Source organism: Lepus europaeus, chromosome 1, assembly GCF_033115175.1.
Source record: "Lepus europaeus isolate LE1 chromosome 1, mLepTim1.pri, whole genome shotgun sequence".
NCBI lineage: Eukaryota > Metazoa > Chordata > Mammalia > Lagomorpha > Leporidae > Lepus > Lepus europaeus.
Window position 1 is genome coordinate 102,631,239 of NC_084827.1, and position 19,792 is coordinate 102,651,030.

At 41.4% G+C, this 19,792-nt stretch overlaps 1 protein-coding gene across 5 annotated transcripts in view; it reads right to left on the reverse strand.

Moving 5' to 3' along the window:
* Positions 1 to 19,792, reverse strand: part of RBMS1 (RNA binding motif single stranded interacting protein 1) — a 237,981-nt gene that overhangs the window by 177,012 nt on the left and 41,177 nt on the right. The window lies entirely within an intron of this gene.

Below are 19,792 nucleotides of genomic sequence, written 5' to 3' on the forward strand. Positions count from 1 at the left end.
TTTGACATCCATATATAGTTATGTAACCAATGGTCAAAACAAGATATAGGATATCTTCATCCTTAAAGAGTATTTCCAGGGGCCGGAACTACGGTGTAGTGGGTAAAAGCCACTGCCTGTAGTGCCGGCATCACATATGGGTGCCAGTTCAAGTCCTGGCTGCTCCATTTCCAATCCAGCTCTCTGCTATGGCCTGGGAAAACAGCAGAAGATAGCCTAAGTCCTTGGACCCCTGCACCCATGTGGGAGACCTGGAAGAAGCTCCTGGCTCCTGGCTTTGGATTAGCTCAGCTCTGGCTGTTGCAGCCATCTGAGGAGTGAATCAGCAGATAGAAGACTTTCTCTCTCTCTCTCTCTCTCTCTCTCTCTCTCTCTGTAACTCTGCCTTTCAAATAAATAAATAAATCTTTAAAAAAAAGAGTATTTTCCCATTCCCATTTCCTCTCAACTTCCTTACCAATCACTGTCTGGTCACTATTGATGAGTTTTGTTTGTATTTGGCTTTATATAACTTGAATCATAGAATAAGGACTTTTTTTTTATAACTGGCTTCTTTTACTTAGCATGTTTAAGACTCATCAGGCCGGCGCCGTGGCTCAATAGGCTAATCCTCCGCCTAGCGGCGCTAGTCCCGATCGGGGCGCCAGATTCTGTCCTGGTTGCCCCTCTTCCAGGCCAGCTCTCTGCTGTGGCCCAGGAGGGCAGTGGAGGATGGCCCAGGTGCTTGGGCCCTGCACCCCATGGGAGACCAGGAGAAGCACCTGGCTCCTGCCATCAGATCAGCGCGGTGCGCCAGTGGCAGCGCGCCAGCTGCGGCGGCCATTGGAGGGTGAACCAACGGCAAAAGGAAGACCTTTCTCTCTGTCTGTCTCTCTCTCACTGTCCACTCTGCCTGTGTAAAAAAAAAAAAAAAAAAAAAAAAAAGACTCATCAACATCACTGCCAGAATTGGTGATTTGTTCTAACTATCTTCCTTCCTTCCTTTCTTTTTACTGTTGAGTAATATTCCACTCTAAGACAATCTGTTTATTCATTTTCTTGTCAATGGACATTTGTATTATTCCTAGCTTTTGACAGTAAGAATAAGGCTCCTATAAACAGTTTTATTTAAATCTTTTTGTGAACCTACATTTTTATTTCTTGTAGGTAAATACCTGAGAGTGGACTTGCTAGGTCATACACAGTAAATGCATGTTCAAGTATAAGAAACTGTCAAATAGTTCGCCAACAAGACTAGACAATTCTATACTCTCAGAATGAGAGTTCCAAGTGCCACACATCCTCCCCAGCCTTTGGGCTTGGCAGTCTTTTTCATATTAGCTATTTCAGTGAATGGGAAATGGCTATCATTGTAGCTATAACTTGTATTTTTCTGATGTCTGATCGTGTTAAGCACACCCACTGAGGTTATTGGGCATTAATATATCTTCTTTCATACACCTTCCGTTGGGTTGTCTTTTCAACTAGATTTGTAGAAATTCTTTATGTATTTTAAATGTAAGTCCTTTGTCAGATATAGTGCTGTGAGTATGCTCCAAGTTAGTACATGCTTGTTCATTTTCTTAAACATGGTGCAAATTTGTAAGCAGAAATGTTTTCTTGTGGTGATATTCAACTTGTCAATTTTTAAGTTTATGACTTCTATTTCTTTGTGTCATATGCAAGAAATCATGCTCACTCCATGATCACAAAGACATCCTCCTATGTATTATTCTAGAAGACTGACTGTAGTTTCAAGTTTACGTTGGGCTTGTGATTTGATTCAAATCAAGTTTTCAATATGGAGACAGGTATAAAGATTCATTTCTTTTACAAGAGAGGTCATCTCTACAGTTTGAGAAATTGTAGTATCTCAGTATATTCAAACTCCTGCTGCATGTGCCCACAGCATGCTGATTGTATTTTCTATTACATTCAATATTCTAATAGGACCACTCATCCCAACACTGAGAAGTATTACAAGGATAGATCATTCACACTGCACATCCTACAGCAGTTAGCAACTTTGCGTTACATAAATATTTCACTTTGATTTTTTTAAAGCAAGAGCTCAGATCTAAAGAGACTCAGGTTCTAATTTTAGTGAAAATCTTATAATTTGAATCACAAGTACAACTACTTAGAATGAAATGTTTTTAAGTGTAAAATATCTATGACTTGTTCATGTCCTCACAATGGAATTAGAGTGGAAAGAAGCAGTGGGCCCAAGTCAGGGAGCATGAGTTCCAAAGGCAGGAACTAAACAATTGCTTGCGAAGAAGCGTTAACCCATGGACAGCTTCCTTTTTTTTTTTTTTTGCTTTTTCTCCTTTAAAACAAAACAAAACAAAAACTCCACCTGTGAAGCAGAAAAGACCTTGATTTCTGTTGAAAAAAGAATAAAGCTATTTCTCTAGCCTTAGATGGAGCCTGGAAGGATTAGACCCTGCCTGAGAGTGAGTGATAGAAAACAGGAAAAATTTGTTATGGGAGACTCAGCTAGGGCACTTTCTCCACCCTTTTAATTCAATCAACACAAGAAAGAATATTGGCCAATACTGATAGAATAACACTACTGTACCTTACCTGTAGCACTTCCAGTAACTTGGCTACTTCTCCTTACTTCACTTTCTTTCTTTTTTTTTTTTTTTAAAGATTTATTTTATTTATTTGAAAGGCAGAGTGATAGAGAGAGAGGGACCACACACATTAAGATCTTCCATCCACTGTTTTACTTCCAAAATGGCCACAATTCCTGGGGCTGGGCCAGGCTGAAGCCAGAAGCCTGGATCTCTATCTGGGTCTCCCACATGAGTGGAAGAGACCCAAGTATTTGGGCCATGTTCTGTTCTGTCCTCAGGCACATTAACAGAGCTGGTTTGGAAGCATAGCAGCCAGGACTCAAACCAGGGCCTTCATGTAGGATGCATCACAGACAGCAGCTTATCCTGCTGTGTTACAACGTCGGTTCCCCTACTTCATTTTATAAAACACCAACCAAATGGGGACCCCAAAGTCTCTACAGGAAGAATCTAAAGATTACTGAAGTTCTCATTATGAATGAAGTACTTTTATTTCCACAGCAATAAGATCTACAGCCATGTACTTACTCTGTTTTTATTGAATAAGGAGGAATTCAGGGTGTGTGTTTGTGTGTGTGTGTGTGTGTGTGTGTGAGAGAGAGAGAGAGAGAGAGAGAGAGAAAGAGAGAGAGAGAGAGAGAGTCAGACAACTGGGAAATGGAAAAAGTAGAAAATTCCTTCTTCAATTACTAGGGAAGGGCCTCTGCTCTCACTGGTTTTTGTGGAATGTGTAGTGCACAAGGTCATCCAGCAGTCTTGAGAAGATGAGTGGAGGGAGTCCTGACTGGAGAGCATTCTCCTGTGTTAGTGGGGAGGGGGACCAGAGCAATTCTGATGAGAACTTTTTATAAGAATTTTACACAATAAAATATATTTTTTTCCCTTATATTTGAGCATCTATCAAGATTCAGGGGAAAATACTTTAAGACATACTGTGAATTTCCAATGCCAATAATCATAATATATAAACATGAAGATCACATATATAAAATTATAAAAGGCTCAGCTAAAGACATAAATATCTAATTCAATACTTAATATCCAACATTCATTGTATGCTTAGTAAATGCCATAAGTAATCTGCATGTCAACTCACTCAGTGTGAAAAAGCTATGAAACTACTATTATCTTTACTCTCATTTTATAGAAAACTGAGAAACAGAGAAGGTAAGTGACTTGCTTTTAAAAAGTTACAGTCGGAATTAGGCAGGCTGATTCCAGAGACCACTGCTTGCATGCGTCTCCCCAACACTCACATGATGAAGCCCTTACCTTCAATGTGCCTAGAGGGCCTGTAAGGAGGTCATCAAGGTTAAACAATGACACAAAGGTCGGTCCTAATCCTACAGAATTTGTGGTCTTATAAGAAGAGGAAGAGAGTGGATTATTCCTTTCTCTCCCTCTTCCCACTTCCCTCTCCCTCTCCTTTATTCTCTGCATCTGCAAACACTAGGGACAGGTCACATGATCACACAGCAAGAAGGTGACTTCAGCAAACCAGGAAGAGAGCCCTCACTAGAACCCAACCAGCTGGCACCTGGGTCTTGTACTTCTAGCACCCAAATCTGCTAGGAAATAAATTTCTATGGTTTAAGTCTATAGTATTATTTATGGTAGCCTGAGCAGACGAAGACATGACATAAATTACTCTTCCCAGAAACTTCTAAATAAGGGAAGAATCAAAAAGAATGTAAGATCCAATTTTTGTTTCCTCTATAATTTCTTCACATTGTTAGAACCTAGCCTCCCTTTTACTCTTTCATGGGGAAGTAAAAGCAACCTAAAATCTGAAATATTATTGGATTTTATCCTTATAAATATTCATAGATACTTTTAAATATATGCACCAATACATGCAGGTTAAGACATGTTTACTGCATTGATCTTCGCAAAGGAAACATAAAAGCTTCTGATCAATATAAATGTAAAAGTTTCAGGTCTGATTTTTCGCATAACTAGATTTTCAGGCAATGACTCTGGAACTAAAATGGAATAAGAATGAAGACCTTAAATGGTTGCTCTTACAGTGTTCCCCATTTATTAGAAATAATCACAGAGCATTAGCAGTAATGCCAAATCTCCAGCATTCTGGTCTTGTGAAAGAAATTATCAGTGTCTAAAAGGTCTTTGTCAAGTCCAACATCTATAAACATTTAAGTGGTATTGAGCAGGTTCCATAATCTGATCTGCTTTTAACTGTGGGAATCAATGCAGTTATTAAGAAGCTATTTGAATAATTCATGTTCTACGAAAAGGCCTTCGGAGTAACCATAATGTGTTTGCATCTTAATGGTATTTTAAATAAAGTTGTGTCTTGCTAGGACACACATTTAGTAAGCAAGACCAAACCCCATCCATCAGTTAAGAGGCAAAGATGAGAGAAATTCTGACAGTTTCAGCGGAACAGCCAACCTACCTGGCTTTGATAAATAGGGAGTTATGGGAAAGTTTCTTTCTCCACTATCTTTGTATCTGCCTTTTCACCCACTGCCTTGCTGTTGGGATTTGATATTCTCTTGGGCACACTAGTCAGTGATACCACTGTAAGGCCATGTAGGCATGTTAACTAGTTCACACGCCTGTTCATCAGCCCCAACAACTAATGTATTGAGTCAAACGGTTAACTCTGGGTGAAGATATGTGGACAAGCACGGCTTTCTTTCTTTGGAAGCCTTCCAGCCTTAGACCACACATTTCCCTTACACTGACATGTGAAGACACTGATCATGCTCTCCGGGCGTTCCCCCTTCTCAAGCCAGACATTCCCAGTGCAATGGCTTTACTCTTGCTCTCTCAGTGTCCATGCCCGCAAGAGTATCCATGGTACGGTCCACACTTACACACTTTTGGAGACCATGCACACAAGAAAACCCACTGCATATGACCATTATTAAAAACTGTCTCTATTATAAGAAATTCTTTCTATTCACAAATCAATTCCCATATGTAGGTTAGCTCTTTTTCTTCATTGCTTGAACACTGCCATCAAACTATCCGTCCCCTGGACTATTTCTCTTCAGGTCTACGTGGTCTCCTCCCGAAGCTTTGCCCACAAAACTTTCCTGGTTCTCACTCTCACTTTCCTTTCTAGTCCACAAATAATGCCCCAGATCGCCACTGAACACAAGCCATGCCAAATCACTTACTGTTGCCAGAAAACACCAAGTTTTCTCCTTCCCCATGCTCTTCTCCACCTAGAATACTATTCCTGCATTTCTGTTGTGTAACCAATGCTTACCCTGGGCAGGTAGCCTGAGAGTTCATAGGAGAGGATGAGGGTACTTTGCAAGGTTACGTGGAAAATGGAATTAATAAGATAAGTTTGTTTTGGTGCAAAAAAAATTGAAACCCATCCATATAAAGGGTTTTCAAAAAGTTCACGGAAAATGTATATTAACAAAAAATCATGGATTTCAAGTTTTTGCACCAAAATAAATATATTTTTATTTTCCATCAACATTTTAAAGAGTCCTCATATGCTAGTCAGTATAGACTAACTGTTCTAAAAATAACTTCCAAATTAAAGGGACACAATGCACATTTACTTCTCATTTATATTGTAGTCTGATCTTGTTGGGGTGGGAGGCAGTATTTTTAGGTAGGTGAACAGCACACGGTCCTTCAAGGACCCAGACTTCTCCATCTGAAAATGCTACTGTCTTCTATATCAGGCCCTTGAGGTCACCTCAGAAAGGGAAGAGAGCACGAAGGACTGTGCAGAGGACTTTATGTCCAGGCCCCGTGGTGCACATCTCTTCTGTCCATGTTCCACTCACAACTCAGTCACGAAACTACACACTTACTGCAGAAGAAGCTGGGAAACGTAGCTGCAGGAGGAAAATGAAGGTTGCTAAACCTGCAGCACTGTTTCCAGATGACTCTATTTTGTTCTTCGTGAAAGTCTATGCTTACTGTATCATAATGGCTGATATTACAACGGGAATATAAGAACAGACAGTATTATAATAGGGCAATCACAAAAGGATAAAAACACTTGCTACATTACACCCTGAAATTCTGTGTGGTTACTTGTCTATTTCTCCAACGGATCTGGAAGCTCCTGGAGGCCAGCAATGTAACTTTCATTTGTATGTTGCTGGCATGTTTGCACAGATATCTTCCTGTGCACAAATGTCCATCTAGATTTGGAAATGAATGAATTAATGAATAGGTCTTGGTCCACTCTTCTATTATTCCAAACCAGGTTGTTAAAATAGTACTTGAAGATTCAGAGATCAAGATCCACTAGAGCATGACTCTTGTGAGTTCTGGGGGTCAACAGATGCTCCAGTGGCTCTAAAGAGTGGACTGGATCACGCTTTTGATACCCATGGAGAAGAGAAAGCCATGTCCTTTCACTAGGAGATGAATCATACTCATTGTTGAATCCTTAGCACTCGGCACTCTTAGCATTGTCTGTTAAATGAATGAATGAACGCAAAACACTGGAAAATATTTTTATAATTAGGTCAATGAGGTCGTAGAATATGTTAACTTTATTTCACTAGGAGTAACAAAATTTGGTAATAGGACCAGCCATAAAATACAAAAAAAAAAAAGGTCAGATTTACTATGGTTTATAATTATTCCCATATCATTTTATAAAATATCTATTCCTAAACACTATTTTCATAATAGTAGTTAAGAATTATTTTCACAAATTTGCATTAACATTTAAGCAAACTGAAATGGTGGAAATCACTCAACCACCCGGGTTTGACAACCATTCACTCAGCTTTTAACAGTGGAACCTTCTGCAGATATACAAAGAATGCCTTCTTCCCTCGGATAAAAGCATTACAAACTGAGATATCCTTAGGAAACTGAAAAAGCAGGAAAGGCTGTCTTCCTTTTCCAGTCTATAAATAAACAGGAAGACAAAGATAAAGACTCAAGTGGTTCCAAAGCCAATAATGTGAAACTTGTGTTGACCTGCCTTAAATATCATACTATGACTGGGTTTTAAAAAAGAAAGAAAAAAAAAAAAACCCAAACATCTAAAATCAGAAAAAGAAATCATAATCTGCTTCTTCTGTGACACTTTGTATTACCTGTTCAAGAAATGTCAGGATCCTTAATTCTATTTGTTTATGTTAAACTAATTTTTTAAAGGTTTATTTATGTGAAAGTCAGGGTTACAGGGGGAGAGAGAGAGAGAGAAAGAGAGAGAGAGAGAGAGAGAGAGAGAGAGAGGTCTTCCATCTGTTCATTCATTCCCCAAATTGCCATAACAGCTAGGGCTGGGCCAGACTAAAGCCAGGAGTCAGAAGCTTCATTCGGGTTTCCATTGTGGGTATCAGGAGCCCAAGGACTTGGACCATTTCCCACTGCTTTCCCAGGTGCATTAGCAGAGCTGGATTGGAAATGGAGCAACTGGAACTTGAACCAGTGCCCATGTGGAATGGTGGCACTGCAGACAGCAGCTCAACTCCTATGCCACAGTACCGGCCCCATGTTAAGCTATTAAAAATGTTTGCTTTTGGCAAACTTTGGATGTTGGTTTGTTGTGTTCAAATTATCAATATTAACCTGGTGAAATGAGAATGTTCACTCTCTAGTGCCCTCCAGGTTTTTGTCTCTTTTGATAAATGGAATAAAGAAGGAACTGGTCCAAAATTAATCCAAAAAAGTATTTGCTTTAGAATGTACAAGTGAAACCCATATTTGAAATAAAACATACACATCAATGACTTATCATTGGTGATAAAGTAAACATCATTTTTTTTTGACAGGCAGAGTTGACAGTGAGAGAGAGAGACAGAGAGAAAGGTCTTCCTTTTTCCTTTGGTTCACTCCACAATGGCCGCTGCAGCTGGCGCGCTGCAGCCAGCGCACCACGCTGATCCGAAGCCAGGTGCCAGGTGCTTCTCCTGGTCTCCCATGCGGCTGCAGGATCCAAGGACTTGGGCCATCCTCCACTGCCCTCCCGGGCCACAGCAGAGACCTGGACTGGAAGAGGAGCAACCGGGACAGAATCCGGCGCCCCAACCGGGACTAGAACCCGGTGTGCCAGCGCCACAGGCAGAGGATTAGCCTAGTGAGCCACGGCAGTGGCCAAACATCATTTTTATTAGTAATTTTCAAAAATACTTAAATCCAATCCATCAGACAAAAATATAATGAAACTTTTTATTTATTTATTTTTTAAATTATTTTCCCAAAAAACCCTTTTATTTAAGGAATACAAACTTTATGCATTTCAAAAGTACAACTTTAGGAATATAGTGATTCTTCCTACAATACCCGCCCTCCCACCCACTCTCCCACACCTCCTCCTCCTCCCTCTCCCATTCCCAGAAGAATGAAACTTTTCATGCAGCATTATCCTAAAAAAATTATCTTTTCATGATCTCAATCTAATTTGTTTTCAAATTATAAAACCTTAAAAGTTCAGTAAAGGGGCCAGTGCTGTGGCATAATGGGTAAAGCCACTGCCTGCGGTGCCAGTATCCCTTGGGAAAGCTCTCTGCTATGGCCTGGGAAAGCAGTAGAAGGCGGCCCAAGTCCCTTGGACCCCTGCATTCGCATGGGAGACCTGGAAGAAGTTCCTGGCTCCTAGCTTCAAGATAGGTCCAGCTCTGGCCATTGTGGCATTTGGGGAGTGAACCAGTAGATGGAAGACATCTCTCTCTCTCTCTCTTTCTGCCTCTCTGTAACTCTGCCTTTCAAATAAAAATCTTTAAAAAAAAAGTTCCGTGAATCCAGATGGATAGAGCCTGAAACAAAGCAAACTCAATGATCTCATGGAAGAAGAATAGTGATGACAAGAGGCTAGAAGGGGAGCGGGGGTGGGAGTATAGTGGGGAGGTGATAAACAGAGGTTGGATAGCAGGTACCAAAGCTCAGATAAATAGAAGAAATAAGTTCTAAGTTCTATTGCGTATTAAGGTGACAAGAGCTTACAACAATGCATTACATAAATCACACAGAATTAGAAGAGAGGAAATGACAGGTGTTTAAGGCGATAGCAGTGCTAATTACTCTGATTTGATCATTATATATTGTGTGCATGAATCAAATTATCACATTGTACCCCATAAATAGGTACAATTATCGCATATCAATTTAAAATTTTAGAAACAGTCATTTCTTGTGTATTTCAAATTAGAAGAGAGATTTTGAATGTTCTAACCACAAACACATGATAAATGTTTGAGGTGAGTGACATGCTAACTACCTGATTTGAACATTATACAATGTGTACATATATCGAAGTAATACATTTCTCTCAATGAGTAAGGACAATTATTATATGTCAATTAAAAATAAAACACAGGGGTTGGCTCTGTGGCCTAGCGAGTTAAGCAGCCATCTGTAGTGCTGGAATCCTGTGAGTGCCGGTTCGAGTCCTTGCTGCTCTACTTCCAATTCAGCTCCCTGCTAATGTGCCTGGGAGAGCAGTGGAAGATGGCCCAAGTGCTTAGGCCCTTTCATCCACATGGGAGACCAGGAAGAAACTCCTGGCTCCTGGCTTTGGCCTAGCCCAGCCCCAACCATTGTGGCCATTTGGGGAGTGAACCAGCAGATGGAAGACATCTCTCTCTCTCTCTGCCTCTTCTTCTCTCTATGTGTAACTCTAACTTTCAAATAAATAAATAAATCTTTAAAAATATAACAAAATACATAGGGACAGGCATTTGGCCTACTGGTTAAGACACCCGCATCCCATATTGAAGCGTCTGAGTTTGACACCCATCTCTGGATCCTGACTCCAGCTTCCTGAAAATGCACACCCTGGGAAGCAGTGTCTGTGGCTCAAATAATTGGGTTCCTGCCACCCAAGGGATACATGAATTGCATTTCCAGTGCCAAGCTTCAGTCCAGATCAGCCCAGGTCAGCGCTGATTGTCATGGACATTTGGGGAGTGAACTAGTACATAGGAGCGCTCATTCTCTCTCTCTCTCTCTCTCTCTCTCTCTCTCTTTCTCTCTCTTTCTCAAATTTTAAATTAATAATTTTTAAAAGACATAAATATAAAAAAATTTTAAAAAGACATAAATAGATAAAACCAAAAACAACAACAAGCAAAAAGCAAACTTGAACTCCTTAAAGGAGGCTGCTCAGAGAATTGGAGTACCAACCATGTGGCCTGCAGTCCCTGTCAGCTAGACCTCCCTAAGAATGTGATCCAGGGGCCAGCGCTGTGGCACAGCAGGTTGAAGCTCTGGCCTCTGCCAGCATCCCATATGGGCGCCGGTTCTAGTCCCAACTGCTCCTCTTCCAATCCAGCTCTCTGCTATGGCCTGGAAAAGCAGGAGAAGATGGCCCAAGTTCTTGGGCCCCTGCACCCATGTGGGAGACCTGGAAAATCTCCTGACTCCTGGCTTTGGATCGGCTCAGCTCTGACTATTACAGCCATCTGGGGAGTGAACCAGCAGATAGAAGACTTTCTCTCTCTCTCTCTCTCTCTCTCTCTCTCTCTCTCTCTCTCTTTCAAATAAATAAAAATAAATCTTTTTTTAAAAAAAGACAACAGAATGTGATCCAGTCTGAGGCCCAGACAATTAAGTCAGTTGTAAGCAGGCTCCATGGAATCCTGGACATTGGGAAGAGATGGAAAGGACACAGAGAGAACTGGATCTGGAGGCCTCTGCACCCTAGGATATCCAAAGGTTCTCATCCCAAGGCTCCAGGGCCATCATGGCAAGGCAGCAAGTATTCCCTTCCACCGTGAGTCCTGCATCAGAGGCTTAGACCAACCTTCCTGCAAGAGTAGTGACCCTGATGTCAAGTGGTCGGTTCACTGAACAACCCACCATGTGCCAGGCAATCACAATGGTGAGCACTGGAGGGTATGGCAAGGAACAGGGAACAAGAAAGATACAGAACCTGTCCTCATAGGGCTTTTGTCCCAGCAGAAAAGACAAGCACTCATTCATAAAATAGGTATAAATATGGTAAAATTCTCCCACAAAAATTACAGGTCTTCCTAACTTAGTGGTTTTGGGCGGGATGTGTAGTCAAAGAAGGCCTCCTGAGAAAGTGATACATTGTGATATTTATATTTGCTCAACTCACTGACCTCTATAATGCCTTAGTGTTTTCATCTGTAGAATGGGGTAGCTGCCGGCACTGTGGTGTAGCAGGTAAAGCCACCACCTGTGATGCCAGCATCCCATATGGGAGCCAGTTCAAGTCCTGGCTACTCTGCTTCCGATCTAGCTCCCTGCTAATGGCCTGGGAAAAGCTGCAGAAGATGGCCCACGTGCTTGGGCCCCTGCTCCTACATGGGAGACTAGGAAGAAGCTCCTGGCTCCTGGCTCCTGGCTTCAGCGTAGCCCAATCCCAGCCATTGCAGCCATTTGAGGAGTGAACCAGCAGACAGAAGACCTCTTTGTCTGTCTCTCCCTCTCTCTCTATAACTCTGACTTTCAAATAAATAAGTCAATCTTTAAAATGGGGAGACTAATAGTATTCATATAGGACTCCATTGAGGGTTAAGTTAGATAACAAATGAAAGCACTAACCACAGTGACAAGCACTGGGGAAATGACCAATATATGTCGCTGCTGTTATGATGATGCCTATTACTACTGTTGTCCTGAAGGAGGAATGAAAGTTAGCCAGGCAAAATAAGGGGGGAGGGATAGCAGGAGGAAATGTTCCAGAGAGAAAAAATATAAGCAAAAATCTTGAGTCCCAAAAGGTTGTGCTGCCCCCGTGGATGGAATCAGAGCCTTCCAGAAAGAAAGTAGGGAACTCCATAAAAGGAGATTCCTCTGGAGCCTTTCCAAAAGTTCCCCCTCTCGCTCTAACCATCCTAACAGCACTTTCCCTTCCAGATGTCTTACTGTGATCATCCTTTCTTTTTCATATACAATTTTCTACATTTTTCAGATCCTCTGTATTAAGCAAATATGCATAACAATTTCATAATTTAAACAAACAAACAAAAAAAGACCTTAAAAAGAGATCCCTTCAATGTTTCCCTTCCCATAACAATCTAACTTCTGCAAAAATTGGCGTTCATTCACTGCCCTCCATGTCACTTCCCATTCACTTGGTGACTCACTGCCATCACTCCACCAGCTTTTAGAATGGTCTTCAAATAGAATTTGAGCATTATGTTTCCAAAACACAGATCTGCTCTCTCACTTACATGCTTAAAACACTTCATGGCCTCTGATGCCCGAAAAATAACAGCCAAGCTCCTGAACAAAATCATCCAAATGATTCAGGTCTTTGGCCCAGAGTCATTTCCAGCCTCTCTCCTCACTCCCAGTCACCAGAACTTCTCACCAACTTCCTGACCATGGCACCTACTTTGACAGCTCTCTACCTCATCTCATTTTAATTTGCACACCAACCTTCTCCATTCAGCAAAATCTGACTCCCTCTCAGCCCACTGAGCTTCAACATCACCTCCTCTATGAAAGCTTCTCCCACACCATCCACCTTTCCCCAAAACACAAACCCTTGAGAGCTGACTCTTGTATAGCACTCATGATATTGCCCTCAGCTATGGCTTGGACAGGAACCAAAAGGTTCATATGTTAAAGGACAGTGCCCAGGGTGACATTACTGGGAGGCAGTGGAACCTCTAGCGGGACGTCTTCAGCCTTTGGGATTAGGCCAGCCGGAGGTAGATCTCACTGACTCCTTGGTAGTTCTTGTGGCAGAGTTGTTGCAAAATCCTGTGTTTGGTGCCACACCCATGATTCTTCCTGAGCAAAGTTTTGCCATCCCCAAACTGCCATGGAAACTTGGCCAGAGCATGCATTGTGCTATTTGAACTTTCATTTCTCAAAACCGTGAGCTTTAAATAAATCTCTCTTTCCTACACAAAGTAGCTCGTCTCAGACATTTTGCTATGGTCATGGGAAGCTGACTAATACAGTATCCAAAGTATTAGATGAGTGTTATCTCTCTGACTACAGCATGGGTTCTATCAACGTAGCTTACCTACTTCACCTTTGTTTGTTGTACATCCAGCTCAGAACTCAACAGCTGTCTACAGTGCTGCTAATCAAATTAAGATGTACTTCCATTTTTGAGGAAATCTCATGAGAGGTGGATTGGTTAAAACAGACACTGAGAAGGCACAAGAATGACACACCATCCCAACAGTTTACTCCTCCCTTGCAATGTCACGTGTGCACTTGCCAGTTCAGCATCCAAGTGTCTCACATAAATGTATAATTATGAACCGTGGTGAGGGCCTCACAGGAAAAGGTCAAGAGGCCATAAAAACAGCAACCTGAAGATCCCAGCTGAACTCAGGGTCCCAAGGGGAGGCCTCTCTTAGGGAAACCACTGTGACAATGGGCAATGAAGGCTGAGGAGGAATTAACTGTGTACAGAAAGGGAACGAGAACATTCCCAATGAAGGACAATGTCCTGGCAGGCATGGTGGCAGGAGGGAGCTTGGTGTGTTTGAGAAAGTGAGGCATGCCAGTCTGCCTGCAAGCTGGTGAAGAAATGGGGTTTGATGAGCCAACCTGGAGCCCCTGGGAGGTGGTGGGTTTGGCGACAGAGACTGCACTTTCTTCTAAGGGCACCTGTAAGCCATCAAAGGTCTTAGGCAGTGGAGGGAGGGTGACAGGATCAGATTTCCATTTTTAAAATATCACTCTCAAGTGCCAAATTAAAATTCTTGTAGACAGAATTACTAGTGAGATGGAAAAATTCTCCATTTATTTGATCTCTCAGAACCTTTAGAATAATAGTTATTTGAACATCCATCAGTCAAATATTATATTCACCAGTCAAATATTTGTCTCTGATCATTCTTAAAAGGTAAACCCAAACCTCCTCAAATCTTGTTTCTTTGAATGATACACTTCAGGTATACAAGGTTACAGCACAGTCCCTGGATCCAAGAATGCCACATTGTGCCTGCCATCAAATGTTTAATCAGAGCTATCATTCCAAAGCATTTAAACCCTCTTGTCAAGATAAAGACCAGTATCTGATGTTGACTGAAACTCAAATTTTTCATTTCAACTTCAATTGAAAACATAGCCTTTCCCACCTCGACTGATGAGCTATGAATGGTATACAAGGAACGGCAAGGCTGAGTTTATGTTTGTTTAGAAATGTCACAATCATTCCTTCTGTTGAGAGCAAATTCACTCAAGTTACAATTATGTCACAAAAAGCAGATAAAATTCAGTATCATTTTAAGGATGTTCTTGTGACATTTCCTTAGACCAAATGTTACAGCCAGAAAAGGGGAGAGGAAAGCAGAGGAGAAACAGAGTTGCATCCTGAACAGAGAACCGCAGGAACTTCAGCCGGCAAGCACGAGAGCCGCATGAGTGCCACTGGCCCATGGGAAGGTCAGCTGTAGGGGACTCTCATGGAGAGGATACCAGGAAGCATCCAACGTACAGCCTGAGTGAGCGAAGAAAGAGTGCAGAGAAACAATCAGAACCATCACATACAAGGTAAGACAGAGTCCTTTCTCAAGCACTTTGAGTGCAGTGGTTTACCTATTATTTTAAAAACTATTTGGAAAAATCAAAGAAAAGAGAATATAGGCCAAACAAAGGAATAGACAGCAACGACCTACAGACAATGTAAAAGGAGTTGGACCTAATGGTTTTAGGGGGAAAATTCTTGCAATGTAAAATAGCAGTTGTAACATTGGTTAAGAACACCAATGATAAAAGCTAACATATTTAGAACATATAACAGTACTTTGCACAGTCCATGGAAAAATGGAATTAAAAGATAAGTTTATTTTGGTGAAAAAAATTGAAATCCATGTGTAGGATATTCGTTAGAAAGCTCATGGAAAGTGTACATTCTGAAAAAACAGCACACGAATTTCAAAAAATTTTTGCACCAAAATAAACTTATCTTTTAATTTACTTTATTCATGAACTTTTTTTTTCCTGGAGACAGAGAGAGAGACAGGAAGAGAGAGAGAAATCTTCCATCTGCTGGTTCCCTCCCGAAATGGCCACAACAGCCAGGGCTGGGCCCGGCAGAAGCCAGGAACCAGGAGCTTCTTCAGGGTCTCCGACATGAGTGACAGGAACCCAAGCATTCGGGCCATTCTTCTGCTGCTTTCCCAGGTGCATTAGCAGGAGCTGCATTGGAAGTGGAGCAGCTAGGATTTGAACCAGAGCCCATATTGGATGCTGGCACTACAGTTGGTGGCTTAACCTGCTGAGCCACAACACTGGCCCCTACCCATGAATTTTCTAAAGTTCCTCCCTTCATATTATGTGTTAGATGCTGTGCTAAGCACTTTCCGTAGTTTATATGATTTAAACCTTTTACCACTCTTTGATGAATAATATTTTTGTTTCCATTTTAAGTATGAGGAAATTCCTGCTAAATCCAGTATCAAGAAGCTAGAAAGTGAATGTCAGCTCTTTTTTTTTTTATTTTTTAAAAAACAAACATATAGGGGCTGGCACTGTGGCGCAGCGGGTTAATGCCCTGGCCTGAAGTGTCGGCATCCCATAAGGGCACCGGTTTGAGACCCGGCTGCTCTCTGGTATGGCCTGAGAAAGCAGTGGAGGATGGCCCAAGTGCTTGGGCCCCTGCATCCATGTGGGAGACCCGGAAGAAGCTCCTGGCTCCTGGCTTCAGATCAGCACAGCTCCGGCCATTGCAGCCAGTTAGGGAGTGAACCATAGGATGGAAGACCTCTCTCTCTATCTCTCTCTGCCTCTCCTCTCTCTGTGTAACTCTTTCAAATAAATAAATCATATATATATATATATATGTTGTGCCAAGACTGGCCTGTAAATCACTTCTTTTATAATTAGAGCTTTTGCAATTAAGTTCCAGTAAGTTTTTTAGTTTGTTTTTAATCTAGTTATAACTTGGGCTTAAGTAAAATATGATAGATAATCTTATTCTTTTTAATGAAAGTTTTCTAAGTCATTGTATATTGCCCTTCTTTCGTTAAACACCATATCCTGAGCATCAAGTTATCTCATATTCCACATAGACTGAGCTTAATTTGAACATGTTATTATATTCTGCCTTAAAACAACCTCAAGAGCTATTGAGATATGTGGGACTCTGTTCCTCCACCACATGGGAGCTGAATGCTCTTTGTGTTGTCCCTGATCCTTGCATTTTGACTGCTTCTTCTATCGTTCTCAGGCTACCAACTCTTATCTGCTGCTGTCTCAGTACTGGGTAATCCACCCCCTGCTATCTCTAATTCTGCTGCTTCTCCAACCTCTCTTGTGCTGTCCATTACCTACTGAATGTCAATCAATTCCACCCAATCCATTTTTTTTTCCAATTTATTTGACAGGTAGAGTTATAGACAGTGAGAGAGAGAGAGACAGAGAGAAAGATCTTCCTTCCGTTGGTTCACACCCCAAATGGCCGCCATGGCCAGCGCTATGCTGATCCGAAGCCAGGAGCCAGATGCCTCTTCCTGATCTCCCATACAGGTGCAGGGCCCAAGCACTTGGGCCATCCTCCACTGCCCTCCCAGGCCACAGCAGAGAGCTAGACTGGAAGAGGAGCAACCAGGACTAGAACTCAGTGCCCATATGGGATGCCGGTGCCTCAGGCAGAGAAGTAACCAAGTGAGCCACAGCGCTGGCCCCATCCAATCCATTTTTATAGTCTATTTTGAGCTGTACTTGTTACCCATGGGCTATTTTGTCAGCAACAGTTGTAGAGGTACTGTGCAAAACCCAAAAAACTTGCACTTCCTTTTCCAGAAAACCTGAGCTGGCCAGGTCCAACGGACTGTGTCACTTAACAAAGGTTGAAGAGAATGACAGTCTTATGAACTGGTACTGGTATCCTCATTTCACAGTGGCATAAATGGAATCTCTGGAATAGTAAGCAACTCACTTAAGCTCTCACAGCCAGGAGAGTACAGCTGGGATTCAAACATGGTTTTTCTGATTCCGAAGCTTCACGGCCACAAATGGAGTGAGGGAAGGGAGATAACCATTTGTGGCAGTACTAATGGCTGGAAGAAATAGTCAAAACTTTGCCTTATGAATTTACTATATGGTAATTGGTGAATTACCATATAATTCAACGTGGATCAGAAATCCATGTTGAAATTAAAAACTGGGATTCAGAGCACAGACCAGACATTGCTACACAGGCAACACACAACCTACGGCCAGCTGAGCCGTGCTGCCTATGCATTCATAGATGTCAGTCTGAAGGTGAGACTTCCCCCGTCATGTGACTTCCTCAGTGATTCCTTGCCCTTTGTGGACTTAGCTCACCAATTCCGAGGCAGGTTATGGCATAGGAGTAAAACAACTAGGCAAAATATAGGTTTCTATTATGCATGCCAAATATCTCAAAATCAGAGTATTCCAGCATTAAGGTTTGTATATAAAAAAAGATTTAAAGATCAAATTGTTCAGAAACCCATTTACCTCTCCCATTTGGACCTAATTATTCTTTAGCCTGATTGTCTGAATTCTTCTATTGATTCAACCAAAATTCATGAAATAGACACTCTGTGCTAAATACCATGCTATGTGGCAGAAATATATATGACCCTCTTTAGAGCAACAACGCTATATTTACTTTTACTTTTACATTTACTTGGGTTTGGCGATTAAACTGAATGAAAAAATCATCATTAAAACTGTCAATATTTAAAACGTGGATCCAGAAACTTGTCATCAAAGTTATTTCAAACATCAAATTACATTAAAAAGCACTTTCTTCCCAATTCACTCATATTTAAAGTCACGTAAGTCTTTACGCGGAGTAGAGAGGCATTCATATAGCAAACACACCTCCCAAAATTCTTTAGACCTGTTGGAAGAACTGTTGGTTCTATCTTGGGCTCCCAGGCTTCAGAACACACAGACAGAATGAACTCTCCAGGCCCTCTCTGTGCATTCGCTTTAGACACACACAGCCTCCTTGTACCCACGCGCACCTTCCTTCTCCACAAATCAGAACACCAAGCAACAGCTCCATCAGCTAAAATAGTTGCTTAGATCAGACAGTGGTTTCATGATACTGCTTGGGAGACAAGTCCTAATGATACCCACTCTACAGTTTAATCTTCTGTTACCACAATTATGTTTTGAGATGATTTGGCCTAGGTTTGGGTCACATTCACGTAGCAAATAGTCCTGTTAATAAAGTGTCTACGCATTTTACATTTCCACTCATGTAGAGTCAAGCTTTTCTGTCTCCTTCCTAACACTCGCTTATTTATTCCTAGTTCCCATGCATATGTCCTGTTCCTAAGGGCTACTGAGTTGTTGTCTTCCTTAGAAAAAACCCTGGCTGGCTTTGCAAGTACATGACATTTAATTTTGTCCTAGAAAAATTAACAGGACCCACACAAAGCACTGCCATATCTTCTGCTTCTAAGATTTATATTGAAAATGGTTTTTCTTAAATCCTTCATGATCTTTTTAAAAGCACACTTGCTTAAGAGATTAGATACATTTTTGAGAAACTTTTAAATCCTCAATTCTTAATGATATATTTTAAATAACCAAAGATGATACATGTGCTAATCTTTAAAATTTTCAAACAAAAGTATGGTGTTCCTGACTTATGTTTAAAGTGCTTTTCACTTTCTACCACTCATTTATCATTATTAACTACTGACCACAGTCATATATTATTTCACATGATATGATTAATCTTATTGCTTCCAGTGGTCGGGGGTATCTTAGGACCAAAATTCCTGATAAATAATTCATTCTATTTTTCCATTATTTGGAAAGTAATGTTTCAGAATAATGTCTGACTGTAAAACTCACGCAGAGCCACTGGCTTACTAACTGGATGAGCTAAGGTCTAATACACAGATCTTCTTTCCAAGAGGCCAGTTCATCAATACTGATTAAACTCAATGTGCACAAAAGTGTATATTAAGAGAGAGGAACTTCTTCTAAAAACCTCTTGACTTCAAGCTCAAGTTCACTGAGCCATGGGAGGATTTATGGCTTTTCCTACTCCAGCATCATTAATTGGGAAGAATTCCTAATTACAATCTAATACACAATTAAATCCATTAACCTTGTAGTCATGTTAAAAACAAACCTCTGGACCAAGGAAGGTAGACACTTGCAGAAGTAGCAATGATTCCACTTCTCCCTCCAGGGGTTCCCCAGCCTCATCTAAAGCAATGCGATCGAGGTGAATGCCCTGTGTCTGGTCATGCAGTTTGTGAGGCATGTGCTTAACAGGAAGTTGAGGTCATTGAATGATTCTGAAAGGCATCAAGTCAGAGGAGCAGGAGGAAAAAGTATCGGCGATCAGATGTAGGGATCAGATCGGGGAGCGTCCATCACTCAGCATCCACCATGCCCTA